Source organism: Equus quagga, chromosome 4 (genome assembly GCF_021613505.1).
Source record: "Equus quagga isolate Etosha38 chromosome 4, UCLA_HA_Equagga_1.0, whole genome shotgun sequence".
NCBI classification, from domain to species: domain Eukaryota; kingdom Metazoa; phylum Chordata; class Mammalia; order Perissodactyla; family Equidae; genus Equus; species Equus quagga.
The window spans coordinates 125,342,787-125,359,249 of NC_060270.1; the positions used below are offsets into that span (position 1 = coordinate 125,342,787).

At 37.3% G+C, this 16,463-nt stretch overlaps 1 protein-coding gene across 3 annotated transcripts in view; it reads left to right on the plus strand.

Annotated features, from left to right (window-relative positions):
- Positions 1-16,463, plus strand: part of LOC124238640 (PTB domain-containing engulfment adapter protein 1) — a 270,866-nt gene that overhangs the window by 65,197 nt on the left and 189,206 nt on the right. Inside the window, exon 2 of one of the 3 annotated variants that reach the window (XM_046659822.1) lies at positions 16,312-16,444. The exons of the other annotated variants lie outside the window; for them this stretch is intronic. The gene's annotated coding sequence lies outside the window, so the exon portion shown is untranslated. The remainder of the gene's footprint in view (positions 1-16,311; positions 16,445-16,463) is intronic. 3 annotated transcript variants of the gene reach the window in all.

The following is a 16,463-nucleotide window of genomic DNA, read 5'->3' on the forward strand; positions in this document are numbered from 1 at the left end:
ATCATCTTGGTGGCAGATCACACTCCTGGGTTGTTTTAGATAGGCTAGTGCTCTGAAGAAGCAAACAAAAGAACAAACAGACTTGGCACCAAGAAGTATTGCATTCTGTATATTTTTTCCTTTTATAGATGTGGCTTAGGATAAATATTTCTTCGTGATGATGATAACATTGTACAAATTGTGGTAAAGGGAAAAGAAAAGAAATAGAAATATCTGAGGAAGACAGCTATGTTATTAAAGCTAGAGAGAAGAAACTAAAAAAAAATTTAGTATTAATAATCTAGATTTTTAAAAATTATTCAGATAAAGATTGAATAACTCCTTACTTGTTATAGTTCTGACAGAGTTGCTTCTTACAGAAAGAAGATGACAAATATAATAAAATTAGGAGTTGAAAACTAAGCCATCACCAAATTTGCCTGATTGAGAAATTATTTTCCACTGAATACTAAATTTGGTGTTACTGAATATTAGTTAATAGTTTTTGAGGTGATTGAAAAAAAGGATAGAAATGATATGTGTATCTTCAACATTAATCATAGAATCCTAAAAAACAAATCATTTTGGGAGAAAAGTCATAAAATCACAAATAAATAAAAAGGATGTGTATATATGCTCCATGATTGTTTTTCCAATATTTTATTAAAAATTATGATTAGAATAAAATATCAGTTTTTTAGGAGACATATTTAATGACATCAGAATAGAATTTGTACATTATAAAATTTAAGACTGCCTAATTCTTGCATAGTGTTTTATATGAAGAGAGTTAAAGAAAAATAAGCTTATTTAAAATACCAGTTGCATTTGAGACTATCCTTTGTAATATTCATTAGTTTAACTAAAAGCACAAACATTGGGCATCCATTTCTAATCAGAAATCAGTAAGTAAGTGACACATTTAAAAAATAATGCAATAGTTAGCATCTTATATAGTGGTTAATAAAGTCAATGGTTAACACGAGCATTTTGTGTAGTGGTTCGTGAAGTCAACTGTGTTCTTTTGTCTTCTATATTCTTTTTATTTTGAGAAGAGAGCCAAAAATTCCTTTTGAGTTTTAAAAAAATGGCTACGTTGTTATAAGACTGCTATAAAGAAGTATTAGAAGACTTATCAATTATAATTTTCTTCATAGTCAAATTTAGTATTTTAAGTTGGATTTGGATGACAAAGAAATATATAAAATCATCAGATATATATTTCAAAATACCTGGGAACTGATATGCTACCACTCTGCTCTCACTTCTTTATCTATTTTTTAACATTAATTTATTAATTCAACAGTTATGTATTGAGTTACAATTATATGCCAGGCATTGTATCAAATGTTGGAGATCCAGCGGTGAGCAAAACAGATGTAGTCAGTGATAATTAATTAGGCTCCAGAGTGATACATGCTATGAAGGAGAAATGAATGGTGCTATGATTATGTTTAACAGTCCTTAAAATGAGAGTAAAAACACTGACATAAGCTATTATCTAGTAACTCAAATTATCTGTCTAACTAAATCAAACTTTTGGAATGCTTTTCTCCTCTCCAAGGTTAAAAATGCATTTCCTGTTGTCATGTTTGCTTCATGCTTCTCCAACCTGCAAAATCAAAGCCTTTAACGGGGTTGTGATCAAATTCATCTCATGGAAATAGTTGTGTCGTTGCATTGTTTGATAAAAGTGGTGGCTTAACAGTTAGTTATAGATATAAGAACAGGATGAATTAAAAAATGATGTCCATTTACTATTAACTTTAGCTTTCCTGAAGAGAAGAGAGGTGACAGGCCTAAAATCGTTGATTGTTCCTTTTCCTTATAATTTTGGAAGGAAAAGACTTTGGTTTTTCACATGACATTAACAATCCTATAGGACTTAGAAAAGAGAACTCAATTTGAGATGTTACTTATACGTTGGTAAACTGTAGGAATTGTGGAAGGTGGTGTATCAGAGTCATCACAGAGAGGAAAGGATAAGTAAGTAAACAGACTAGGAAAAAGGTTGGAGGCTAGCTAAATGTACAGGCTTTCAGTGTTTATTTTGTGATTGCTCCATATTTTATGACTGTAGTTCCTTTAAAAATACCTTGATTATCAAGACTGGTTGACATTTTGTAATGAGAATGTGAACTCCTGGGTGTCAGAGAATTGTGTTTCCCCATTGGCAATATGCTCTGCTGCTTCTTGATCTCCAATTCTCTTTGATTGACATCCTGTGCTTAATGCCCCGCTGGTTCACCTTCCTGATTTTACCTAGTTCATTCTGATTCTCTGGTTATGATCTTATAAACACTGTCACTCATGACTAAAAAGAATGTATTCTGGCCAAAATAGTCTTCACTTTTACTCTGAACTACCAGTAATTTTCATGCAGAAAGATCTTCAATAGCAATCCAAAAAGTCTTTACCGACTTATCATAGCTTTTCAAGAATCCTGGCTGAGCACAATAGACAATTCCAGGTTTTCTTTTAATGCTAATTTTCAAGCAATGAGAATTTTCTCTACCAGCTGAAAACTGCTAGAAGCATTCCAAGGTTTTCATCGCTTTTTCTGGCACTAAATCCTGGATGTGTCAAATCGCGGAAAGTCCTTTGGCAGTAAGAGCTGCTTCCACCTGTGAAACCTTTATTCTGATTTCCTAAGAGGAAGATAGACTTAATTGTTCATGTTGACCAAGGCAGTGAGAGCCTTTTGTTCTTTGGTCAGGTCAGGGTGTGCACAGTGTTAGATCCCTGTGCCCCTGACATTGCTCTCGTCTGATGAGATGCTGGAGGAGGAGATGAAGTGGAAACCAATTGGCTGCTGTTTTTGGAAGGATAGGAGGGCATGACATGCTTACTTTAATGCAGGGCAATAAAACACAAACTGCCTTCTAGAAATTTCGTTGTGGAAGTTGGTATTTCATTTTATTATCGATTATCAAAATTGAGAAGTAAATAGGTCAAATAACAGTCTTGGTTTTAATATATCATGAGTAGTTTAGTTACCATACAATGGAAAGCTTTTCTTGTTCAGCACAATCATGGAGTAAAGCTCCTCTTTTATGGTGGCATAAACCTGAACATTATTTTTCCCAACAAATGAGCAATTTAAAGCTCTTTGCCTTTCTAAAATGTCACTGCGTTGCGTAATATTGAGCAGATGACAGTTACAGATATCTTAACCATTAGGTATTAATTGCCAAATATTATATGCAGCATTCAAAATATGTTCTGCTCTGTAAATTTATTTGATAGGATGTAGGTGTCTTCATTTATGTCAAGCATTCTTTCATTTATGCGCCTATCATGTCCCAGGCATCTTTCTACCTAGTCATTTTCAAAAACCACTGATGCCCACACCTGACCTCACACTATTTAAATTAGAAATGCATAGCACCCAGCATTCCTACATTTTAAAACTTCTTAGAGTATTTCTAACATACAACTGGATTTGAAAACCATGTTTTTTAATAGTAAAGAGGAAAGATAAGACCTCATTTCTCCTTATAGTGAAGGAGACAAACGAATGAAAATTTAACCTACTGATAAGCGCTAGAAAGGAAAATAAAACAGGGTAAGAGAAGAGGCCATGCAACATGTGGACTTGTTATATAACAGTGCTCCAGATAGGAAAACCTCTGGGATGGGGAGACTTTTGAGCAGAAAGTTGAAGGATGGAAGGGTGCTTGAGGTAGGTGAAAATGTAGGAAAAGGGCTCATGTAAAGACCCCAAGTCGGGAATGATGCTGGCTTGTTTGAGACAGAACAAGAAGACTTATGTGGCTGGAATGGAGGAGCAGGGAGGGACTGAGTGGAAGGATGAGGAGGTGGAAAGAGAGAGAGAGAGAGAGAGAGAGAGAGAGAGAGAGCGCGCCGGTGTGCATGGGACAGCTCACGCAGAGCCTGTAGGTCTGTAAATGTGAGCAGAAGGCAGCAAGCGATTTGATCTTGTTTGCGTTTTGGAAAGATCATTGTGACTTTATCATTAATATCATTACAGAAAGAAAGTATGGAGGATATCCTGGGACATTACACATTTGATGTTTGTTACGATTTGTCAAGTGTTCACACCTAAAACAAATCTAGGTAATTCTTTTTTGCAAGTTAATTGTATGAGAAGAAAAACATATTGGGGCAAATTGACACTTATTCATACAGCTTTTAATGATCTGGGTTAGAAAGCAACTTGATACTCGCTATGCCTTTGATGTATATGGTGATAATTATCCTGCTCCAATGGGGAGGAGGCACATTTCTTTTAGGAAAATATGTATGTCATTTATGTCCAATAAAATTTTTTCTTTTTCTTTTTTTTTGAGGAAGATTACCCCTGAGCTAACTACTGCCAATCCTCCTCTTTTTGCTGAGGAGGCCTGGCCCTGAGCTAACATCTGTGCCCATCTTTCTCTACTTTATATGTGGGACACCTACCACAGCATGGCTTTTGCCAAGCGCTGCCATGTTCGCACCCAGGATCTGAACCGGTGAACCCTGGGCCGCTCAGAAGTGGAACATGCGAACTTAACTGCTGCGCCACCAGGCCGGCCCTAAAATTTCTTCTTAATTCGAAGAGACTTTGAACAAAACCTAGTTTTCGTGATGATTGCTTGTCTTTCCAAATTTAATTCTATTTCCTTCTTAATGACAAAAGGTTCTTTATAAATACTGATATATATTGTCAGCTCAATTTTAAAAAATAAAAATTATTTCATAGCTTCTTTATGAACCTGATTTCATATACTCTTGAGTACTTGCATGTCAGATCTTTCTGCATTTCAGTCAGGAGTTAGGTTGTAATTATTGATTTATTTTCTGGAAGTAAAATTTTTAATCATGAAACCATCTCTATCTCTTCATTTTTCTGGGACCATTATGAATAAAACTCTGGAGATACTCCATGAAAAAGTGTTTTCTTGGTGACATAAAATAAGGAATCATGTTATGATATACTTTTGGCCTCACAGGACATTTGGTTCTATCCAAAATGTCCGTGGAGACATTTGGTCCACTCCAAAAGTTGATATTTGGTTCTGTCCGAAACGTCCACTGAGACATTTGGTCCATGCCGAGAAGATCCTGGGTATTTGGTCCTGCCCAAAATGTCCATGGAGACATTGGGTCCATGATTTGTTAAATAATACAAACATTTAACTTTTTAAAAATTTTATTTGTTATTTTTATTGTAATTGATGATGAATTTTGGATTTCCTCTTTATTCTTGTTCTTCCTTGTCATGAAGTTTGGCGGTTAAGTTGATGAACATTTGCTCTCAAGGATATATATTGGTCTGATTATTGGCTTTATATTTGTTATATCTGTTAACAGTTTTGGTTATACGAATTTGATTTTGTTGATATTGTCATGAAGTTGTATTTGACTGTGACTACCAAGAACCCGAGTGATAACCTGTTCATTGCTTTGCTGTTTGTCTTTTAACCCTCCAGTAAATCTCCAAATTGAAAGATTATGCACTACCTTTATCAGTTTTTGAAATTTGCTGTGCGAGCCTTGCACTGCATTGTTCGTCCTGTGCTTGCCATTCACTACTAGTGTATAAACATTCCAAGTTCCTGGGGGAACTCTTGGAGCCTCTGGTCTTCTTCCGACTCTTTCATGCCTTCCAAGGACATACACTCTCTCAACATAATCCATTAGATTATCTAAATTTGCTTCTTCATTCTTAACATACTCAAAAGTTTCATTTACATCTTCCATAGTCACAAATGGAAGCCAAACAACATGGATGCACATTTATGAGTGTTACTTTCTGTTGTCATATACTTGTGTGTTAGACCCAAAGAAGACATTCTTTCTTTTCCTTTTTTTCTTTTTTTGAGAAAGATTAGCCCTGCACTACCTACCATCTGCCGCCAATCCTCCTCTTTTTGCTAGGAAAGACTGGCCCTGAGCTAACATCTGTGGCCATCTTCCTCTACTTTATGTGTGGGACGCCTACCACAGCATGGCTTGCCAAGCGGTGCCATGTCCACAGCTGGGATCTGAACCGGTGAACCCTGGGCCCCCAAAGCGGAATGTGCAAACTTAACTGCTGTGCCACAGGGCTGGCCCCAAAAAGAAGATATTTTTCACTGCAGTCTGAAAAGTGAAACAAGCATTCTTTTACTTGTGCATCTGGTAAGAGTCGTCAAATCACATTCATCTTTGCAACCTTGAAATTCATCATGCACAATAAAAGGTTAATGTCAAGATTTCTTTCCTGTGCAAATACAAGTACTTTCTCTCATATATATCTGTAAGTGTCTTTTTGCCTTTTCATTGTTAGTGCATAAATTAATGGCATAGTATAACCCAGTACTACGTGGTATACAGTAAATAACTGAGTGAACTGTGTTAGTGCAATCTTGAAGCTGCCATCACTGAATAACGTGGTACTGGCATTTTAAATATCGAATATTGTCATAGTTGTGTAACTAAGAATTCTCTTGTCATCTTGAGCACTGGAATCATGCATAAGAAATGGTTCTCCACATCTGGTCACTTTATACTCCTCTGGAATGTTAATTCCACGCAATGAATTTGGGTTTGGAGGTTGATGTCTGTTTTGCATTCTATTTATGCGCCTCTTTAATGAGTGTCTGTCTAGTAGCATTAACAGGACCTCTTCATTGTGAGTATCACGGAGAGTTCCTTGAAGTACCTGGAATGGTGTTGCATTTGGTTCTTCTGCTTGTTGTTTTAACCTGTTCAGGGCTTTTCTTACTTCCCTTTCAACACTAATGTGGTGCCGATGCTTTCCTGTCCTGTCTTGAATGACTGTAATTTTACCTAAATCCTGACTACTTGTACATCAGGCATTGCGGATTCTCCTCTCGTCACAGCGCCAGTATCTTTTATTCCTCTCCCTGTTAAAGGAATGGGAATAGTAATAAAAAACATTATAGTGTAGCACTAGTTTTTTTGTGTGTGTGAGTCTACCATTTCTGCCATATTCCTCTGAGATTTTCAAATCAAGATGTCATATTGCCAAGCAACAGAAGAAGGGTAATTTTTTTTTTCTTTTGGAGGTGTCTCACTGATGGTCACTGGTTTACTGGTAGGGAAAACCTTACTAATGTCTTATGGGTTCCACACTTGGTTAAGCAGGCCTGGATCAGCTAGTAGGTAGGCACCAGCCCGGGGTGCACGCTGATTGGCAGGTAAGAGCGGGAGTCACACCCACTAAAACCCTTCCAAATAGTGGCAGATGCTTCTTGCGGTTTCCCACGATTGTACCTTAATAGGACATCGATTCAAGGGAAACATTGCCCATTAACCCTGGGCAATGGGATAGTTGTAGGGGCGTTAATTAGCTGCCCTCATATCGGCTCATATCCCCTCATAGAGGCTATTATAACCGACTGCGATGTGGTAGGAAAGCCACACGTGTTCTCACTCCTGACGAACAAGTGAAATGCTATGTAAAGTGTTTACATCAATGTGTTCATAGCCAGTTTTACATAATAGCTTGACCAAACTCCTCCTTTCAAACTCCACTCTATTGAACCACCCAACCACATCCAACTAAATGCCCAGTGACTATTAACTCACCATGCCTCACAAGATCCCGTCTTCGACTTGTCCTCTGCATATCTCTAACTGTAGGACTCTTCCTCTGTGTGCATAGTTAATATAAATCCTGCTCTTCTGCAGGATTTGAACCCCAAATCATCTACCTAACCCCATGGGCCATTACCAGCTGGGCTACTGAGGCAAGAAGGGTTGTTATTGGCAATACAGCCACAACACAATTATTGGACTAATAAAAAATGGTAGTATTTTTTATGTACTAATCTTGTAAGCCAAAAGTATAAATAAATGTTATGGGCTATTTGAACCTGGGGACGTTTTCTACATGTGGATGTTTTTGGCAGGACCAAATATCGAGGACCATTTGGCCTGGAGCAGATATGCTCATGGTCATTTTTGACAGGACCAAATATCAAGGACCTTTTGGAGTGGATCAAATGTCTCCGTGGATGTTTTGAACAGGACCGAGTGTCCACTAATCTACTTTTGTGAGCTTCAAAATACACAATAATATATTAAAAACATGAGAAATACCATAGTGAAAACGTTGTTTACATTTATTTATCCAAATTAATGTTTTCCAAATCTGTCTGACTATGGAGAGTGTGTGTGTATGTATGTATGTGCACAACACCTCTTGTATTTCGTAGAATTAACATTTCTCAGAATTCATTTTGAGACACATTGTTCTAAGGTATAACTGACTTTTATTTCTGCAAGTGGTATTATTGAGAATGCCTTATTCACCTGTACATGTTTATAAAAAAAACAAAACAGTCGAAGACTTATGATTCTTTCTGACACTGAGCAGATGGGAAGTTTATTCCCTTATTAGTGCCTGCAGGACTTGACAAGTAAACCTAATAGTTTGTTGCTTGTTCTTCTAAAGCCTTAAATTTAAATTCATAGATGACTCCAGGCCTTTTCACAAAAGGAGTAGCTATAGTCTTCCTAGCCATATGTCAAAATAATGGTTGTGTTTCTTTCACAAGCCTCTGAACGTTAAGGAGCATGGATCACTTCTCTCCATTTCTTCCTCTATTATCTGATTTAGAAGGCTGATAGGTAATACTGGCCAAGAGAGTAGAACATTCTTTGTTTCTTTTAGCATGCAGAGTGGCTTTTTCCACAAAATATCTAACAATTGAAGCATGTGGAGAACTGTCACCAATTAAACCAGTTAAAAGGAATGGAATACAGAAAAGGAAACTGATGCTCTGTCAGAGGTGGGTTCTGTCTAATTAAAATAAACACAGATTGTAAAGACAGGTAGACGATACAGCTGTCTAAGTGATTTGAAAGCCTTCCTCACTCTTAATTTCCCAGGAGCTGTAGAAATATTAAATTTTGAAAAATGATCCGCTTCCCGATTCTCAATATCTTTTCTGTTAACATCATTGCCTATTTTTCTTCTAGAAAACATTATTTTTGTCAGTTATATTTGTACGAATTCAGAATTATAGGATCTAATTGCCTTTGGTATGTTCAAGGGTTCATTTTTCTACCTTTGAACATTTATAGTATGTGTCTGTGTGCGACATTTTTAGTCTATAGAAGGTACTTGGTGCACCTGTGGCTTCATAAATGCTTTGCAGTAACTTTGTGGTCACTCAGGAAATTGAATCCAGTAGACAGGAATTTTTGAAAGCAATGGATATGCATCAAGTAGTGGTTGACTAGAGATGGGTTTAGGGTGTTTGCAAGGACTGAATTATGGAGGAGTATAAAATTTATACTGTAAATTCCAAGAAAGTATGGAAGGATGGTTAATAGGTGGGTGGCAGAATCAAGATTTGCATTTCTGAGCTATTGCTGCCAGGGCGAGGACTGGGAGACACAGTGGGTAAGGAGAGTTAGTCCAGTTTTCAAGGCAAAAGGTTATCAGTGTCTGGCAGTGGGAATGGAGAGGATGGAATAGATTCTAGAGCTCTTTTGAAAGTAGAGTGGATAAGATGTCGTGGCAGGATATAAAGAGTTGAGTAAAAGGAACAAATGTGATATAACTTGAAGAGCTGGCAACATTTTCCTAGGTGAGAAATTTGGAAGCAGAGCATCTGTGGCATTTCTGAATATAAGGGCTTATTTAGACATGTCTAATTTGTGACACCTTTGGGAACTGACCAGTGGCGGTTGTCTCGCTAGTCGTACTTCATATGCTTGTGTAATGTTGAATTTTATAGATTGCATTCTATTAAACATATCAAATCTAATACTGCAGTTTTTCAAAAGATATATTAAAAATCTTCAGTTTACATGAAGTGGGCTAAATGTATGCTATGGCTGTTTTCTCATCTGTCTTATTTAGAACTAGCCAAACTCCCTTTGTATTGCTCAGGAGAATTATTTACTGTAGTTAAATAAATAAATACTTTTTCTTTCCTATCCTGTCATCCTGTTCACAGTGCTCAAGTAATAGGATGTCCTTTTGCTGTTCAGTGCTTACAAATCCCAGGGAAAGCCCTGTTGGCTTTCTGTGTGGGCGTTTGCCGTTCTTTGTTATGTGGAGGGAAAGTGCCCAGTGAGACCCCTTCCTGATCCCCAGGATTGCTTACTGGTCCAGAGATGTCTGTGGAGAGAGTTCACAGTGCAAAGTGAAGATTTTACATTCCAAGCAGCATATTCAGAGCACCAGGTTCGTGGTGCTTAGGCCCTCAGCATCTTTATCTGTGTTGTAATGAAGCCCAACTAATTTGGATTGTTCTATCTCCAGGAAGTGCAAAGAAGAGCTCACGTATTTTTATTTGTTGTAGTAACAAGCAGACAATGATTTTACCTTGATGTGTAGTTAGATTTTAGTTTATATATGCAGATAAATAGAACATAAATTCCTTCAGGACAGAGAATCTGTCTTGTTCATTATTGTATCACTCCTGTCTGGACATAGCCCTGACACACAATAAAAATTGGTTAAATGAGTGAATTTTAGTTCCTGGAACAATGTTTTTGGTTTTTCTCTTATCTTAGTATTAGTCTCTGTCTGTGTGAACTGGCCGGGGTGGGTAGAGGAGAGGGCGGTGCAGCGGCAGTTGCCTCAGTTGTAGGGCTGCCGGTCGAGTTCCAGTGGGTGGACAGAAGCCTAGTGTCCAAGGTTACCTTAGACTACCTCCAGGCACTTTTGAGGAAATAGATTAGCTCCAGGAGTCCAGGATGAAGCAACAGGGAGCTTTAGCTTGTGGGTATGGCACAGCCGTGGAGAATCAGATAGCATTTAATAGGTAGACACCCGGGGCTTGCACAGGTGTTCTTTTTGAGGTCTGGGTCAGCCCATGCTAGGGAGTGGGATTTATTTATCAAGTTTCAGGTCTGGAGGGAAAGTGTGACAAAAGTACAGTATGATTCCAGGAACTCAGACACAGACACCAAGGTAGAAATGGTTACATACGAGGACCACAGGAGAGATGCGCAACTAGGAACGAGTGTCTACACCCTCTTACCAGAATGAGAAGAGGCTGCGACTCAGAGCGGTCAGCACTGGCCTTCAGCCAGTAAAAAGAGTGACCAGCATCACGGAATGAGAAATGGAAAAGCCTAGATGCTCTCTTCCCTAATGTGCTGGGGCTCTAGGCTGGGTGGTTGGGGATCTAATGTGAAGCCTGGAAATAAGGATGCGGTGATGCTCCGTGGGCGCACTTGTCACCAGCAGTCCCCCGCCTCCAATCTCTTCCCCCACGGCAGCTTTTTTTTTTCGTGCTCTTTACATCCTTTCTACCTCCTATCCTTTCCTCTTCTCTCTTTCAGCCTTCTCTTTCTCTTTTTCTCATCCTCCTTCCTTCCTCCCACCTGCAGAGTATGATTTTGTAAGTCTGATAAAAATTCTGTACCTAATATTTATAACATAGGAAAATAAAATCTAATATATAAGTAAGAATAGTGTAGGACAAATGTCTGGTCTTTCTTGGTGTTGAGGGGTCATAAAATTGAAAATACTGTATTTTTCTGCTATATTGATATAGTCTGTGAATACATTTGTTAGCCTTGAGTTACAAAAAAGTGTAAAGTGTTTTAAGCACAACAGAGAAAATACAGAAGCCATAGATAAATTATGTTTGCTTTATTGTTCTTGTGAAGAAAGAGAAAATCATAGCAGAGGTTTGTGTGTTTGCTTTTACTTTTGAATGAGCTGTAGAAGAACAGATGTCTACAAATGAGCATATTTTCTTTTTTGGAGACTATACTTTTTTCAGCGACTTGAGATGCATAACACATTTTTGTGGCCTTTTGTTTTTTCCTTTTCATTGGAATAGTATAATTCTTTGAGAGTGTATTAATTTGATGGAGTGGCAAAAACTAATTTTACAGTGTTGCGTATGATGAATTTGTGTTTGTGGTTTTAAGACTGATTCCTTGGGTGGATGTTAAGGAGACCAGACAGCAGAGATGATGTTAGGTTTCTTTTCTGCAAGGAAGAAGACTCGCTGAGGTTACCTCAATAAGGTTAAGCTTAGGGATGAAGACAGGAATCCTAAGCAGGTGGCCAGCCTTTAAGGGAACCCTGGGAAAAGGGACTAAGATTCAGAAGTGGGGAGTGAGCAGTGCAGCTCCTCTGAACCAATTCCCTCTCTGCCCCCTAGTGACAAAGTTGATTCTCTGCCATTGGAATGACGTAGCTCCCTTCTGTCTGCTTTTCCTGCTGCTAACCAGCATTCTGTCTATTCTAAATGTTTCTCTACCTTCTTCTGACTCAGTTTCTGATCACCCATAATTGTTATTCTTAATGACTTCTACTGCCTCATAACGTCTGTAATGCATCTTCTCCCTATGTGTCTTTTCTTCTGCTCCATTTACAAATAGTCTGATTCTCCTCCATGTCATAGTTCAGAATCTGGAACATGTTCTTGACCCAGGTAATCCACTCTTTCTTTGTTTAGGTGGAGCTGTTGCACTAGGTCACCTCTTGAGCCTTAGATAATCTAGTCTTAGCTTGGATGCTCACTTTAGTCTCCTCAGAGCAGAAGGGTTATGATGAGTGCATCAAGGTAGATTATTCTTCCAGCAGGAGGATGAAGGCAGGACCCTCACAGGTGGAATTGATAGGCATGGCGGACATTTTTGGAGCAAGAGATGGCTAGTCTGAGTATAGTGAGAAATTACTTAGGCACAAGGAGCGGTGGTTGGAGGACCCACAGCGCCTTCCCAGTGACCTGCTTGTGGTTGGCCTTCCATGTATTTTTTCCTTGATGAAGCAATCAATTAATGAGAAGTAACTGTTTCTCGGTTATTTTTCTAGGCTTTTCTTGAATCTCACTGCATATGTTAATTGTCAGCTCCCTCATTTAATTCACAAATTTTCCTTCCAATTTAATTTTCATTAACTACTTCATGAGTTATTTCAATCCAAAGGTGGGGCTTAAAAATACTTTAACAACTTCTACAGGGAGTTAAACTTACTTAATAATGGTGACATCTGTAAGTCGGTAAGACTCTTTCAGTTGTCAAAAGTGATGAAGATTGCATCTCAGAGTGTTGTCTCCATCTTGAATACAATACTTCTCTGCAAAGTCCCTGAGCAAGTACTCAAAGACTACACAGGTAACATTGGCAAAAAGCAGAGGTAGGGTTTTTAAAATGTGAGATGAGGTTGTCCTTCAATCTGTCAAATGTGGTGCTACTTCTGTTTAACTAACTGTGTGTGTGTTGTTGTTTTGTTTGATTTTTGCCAGGTGGAACTTGATGACCTATTGATAAGATTTTTTTCCTTTCTAGCGCTCTTTGCCTCCCCTGCTAAATCCTTCCCAAATATCTATTGAGCATTTACTATGTACCAGATACAAAGAAAGTGATGCCATTTCTGTCTAATTCAGACATTACAGTGAGCCTGTGATTGCTCTGCTTATAATTCAGCTGGCAAGATGCAAGTAGGTTGAATAGTATGGTTTCCTTGATTAGGCAGCAATTTTCATTGGTGTACAAGTATCTGATATATTCTTTCAGACTTCACACTGTGTCTGTTTTCTTATGTAGTCGGTTTTCTTGGCAGGTACTAATTGAAAAAAAAACTTCATCATTATTTCATTTGACAATAAGGAATTCACAGCTTAGAATAGTTTTCTCACAAGAGCATGCTTTAGCCACAATGGCTGAGGGTTTTTCTTTTCCAGTATTATCCATAAACACAGTTCACCCCCAAAAATGTGAAATAAAATGATAAATAGTACACAAGATTTTAGCATGCCAACTAAAGTGTTAGCCTCCAGTTGTGAAAAGGAAATTAAAAGAGTCGGAATTCCTGAGTTGTGGTCTTAGCTCTGTTGCTTTTAACTCATCTCTCAGTATTGATTCTCTTTTTGGTAAAAGGAGGAAAACACAGCCCTACATATGGGACAAGGTTGTTTTGAAAATAAAATGTCATTATACAGGGAAAACATTTTAAAAAGTTAAAAAACCTTACAGATTCATCACCATCAGCAGCTGACTTAGTTTGAATAGATTACTATTTAGAAATTAAGAATTAAGTTAGATGCAGGTGCTTAATAGGATGACATCTGTTTTAGCATTAATAAAAGCAAGCTGTCATTTGTTTGCATGTCTGCCTCCTCAACTAGATTCGAAGCTCCGTTTCTTTATCTGTGGCCCCAGTGCACAGCACTGAGCAGGTGCTCTGGCTAACATGAGGACTTTCCTCTTACTAATAGATTCAGAGCATTATGAGGACTGGTCTTTGATCATTTTCTTCTTTGAACTTGGAAATTGGATATACTTGGTCTTACGTGGTCTTCTATTTTCTCTCGCTCAGTGTTGAATTCTTATGAAATGTCTTTGCAAAAGTTTACATGCAAGTGTGGACTCTGACATCACTTGTTGGAAAAAGGAAATTTGGTTGTAAATTTTACCTTTTCAGCACAAGTCATAACTTCTCCTGGAATGCATCCTTTTTGGCTGGTAACGTGATCTCATATTTGTATAGTACCTTTCACTTTTGAAGTGCTTTGCTATATAACTGCTTTGAAAATACCCCGGGAGAGAGAAGAATAGGTTTTGTTAGCATCATGTGGCAAGCGCTCTGTAGGTCACTTTGACCTAACTCACATATAAAATATTTAATTATCAAATGAAATTAGACTTGATCTAATTATGATGGCATTCCCACACTTTTCATTATTCTGATAAGTCTGTGAACAAAGAAAAGGCTTGCTAAACCATATCGTTGGATTTTGGCACCTTGGAGATTAGGCTCAAATGAGATGATCACAGTCTTGTTTGCTCCCAGATAGGAACTATCTTCATATATCACAGCGTAACTGAAGAATAACTGAAAAAGTTAGCGATATTTTTCATGTTTTGTCAAGATAGAAATGACTCCCTTCTGATGAGGAAAATGTGTAACAGAAAAGGCTGAAGAGAAAGATGTTCATAGCTTGGGTAAATATAATGCTTGTTCATTATAAGTATTTTAAATATTCATTTTATAGCATAGACTCTATCCTGTGGGATTGGGGGAAGGAATGATTCAAATATATATTTGTAATCCATGATTTCTTTCTTCAGTGATTATAGTTTACTGAATTCTGTTTGACATGAAGCTAAGGTCTAAAAGAGAGGGGGAGAAATGGAGAAGAAAATTCCAGAGAAGAATCAGGTGCCTTTGTGGAGCAATGCATATTGAGATAGCATATTATATTTGAGTCTATTTAAGAAAAAAGGAAAATGGTCATAATTTTTTTTCCAAGTGAACGATGAAGAAAATGAGCTTCAGTAAACTAAACTTTTATTTCTTTACAGCTGATACTTGGGGAGAAATTTTTTGGTGCCTTATAGGATTTTGTACATCCATTTTCAAAATGAAATTGTGAAATTGTAGACCTGAGTATCTGATATATTCTTAAGTCTTTTATAAAGTTGGGTTTATTTTTCCAGTTCTGTAAACACTGATAGTTCAAGTTTTTATTTTTGATAAGCCATTCAGATACCACATGGTAGATAATCAAATCCTTATCAGACAGTGGAAAGCTATGAAAGGTCCAGGTGTCAAAGCAAACAATTGCTCTAGAAACTTGTATGACCAGTTAGTAAGGCAGGAAAGATTTACTTACCTGTTATCTTTGTGAAGAGCTTCAAAGAAACAAGAAAACACCTTTTTAGTAGAATCAGGTTGGAATAATTCTAGTCAGCTGCTGATCAGTCCTTTATTTGCTTTCATGTAAAACATAACGTTAATTCATCAGGAATGAAGAGAGATTATTCATCTTGTGTAGTTTTTAAATTAGTAAATGCTCCGCATCGCCTATCACATATCATCCTTATAAAGTTGTTTATATCCATCCTGAATCTGTTTACAGTTGTTTAAACTGATCACATTTATATCGTCTTCAACAGAAGTGAAGATGTGATTAATATAATACTCCAACCTAAATTTGATGAAAGACTATATTGCATGTTTTCTTAAGAAAAAACAAACATTTTAAAGTATATAGGTTCTGCCCTCCTAATTCTGAAAAATCTGCCGAGACTCATCTGAACTTCCATGTCTTTTTTCAGTTTCTAACCATAACAGATATCTTCAAGACACCAAAAGACTTGCTGAATAACAATTTTGTAGACAATTTTAACTTTTTTCAGTATATCAATCAATCATTTTAGCTCATTATTATTTTATGTTGTTGGCTTAATTTAGCAAAAATCACATAAAAATTCAATAAAATGTATATTATGTATTAGCAAATAACATATATTTGAGAGTGATTATTTGGTTGTATTTGATTTACTTAGCTCAGTTAAGCAAAACAAAATATGTATTGGTTATCATAATAGAAAGTTCTAGAGTGATGCTTCAGGCATGGCTGAATCCAGGCACTCATATTTATTTCTCTCTCATAGCTCTGTTTCCCACTGAGTTGGATTCATTTGAAGGCAGGAAACCTGAGGAGCGAATAGCTACTAGACTTTCAGTCCTTCAGTTTGTCACCTCAAGTGGAAGGGGATCCTGCCTTCTAAACAGTTTTAGAAAAAGGTGCTGATTTGATTTTCCT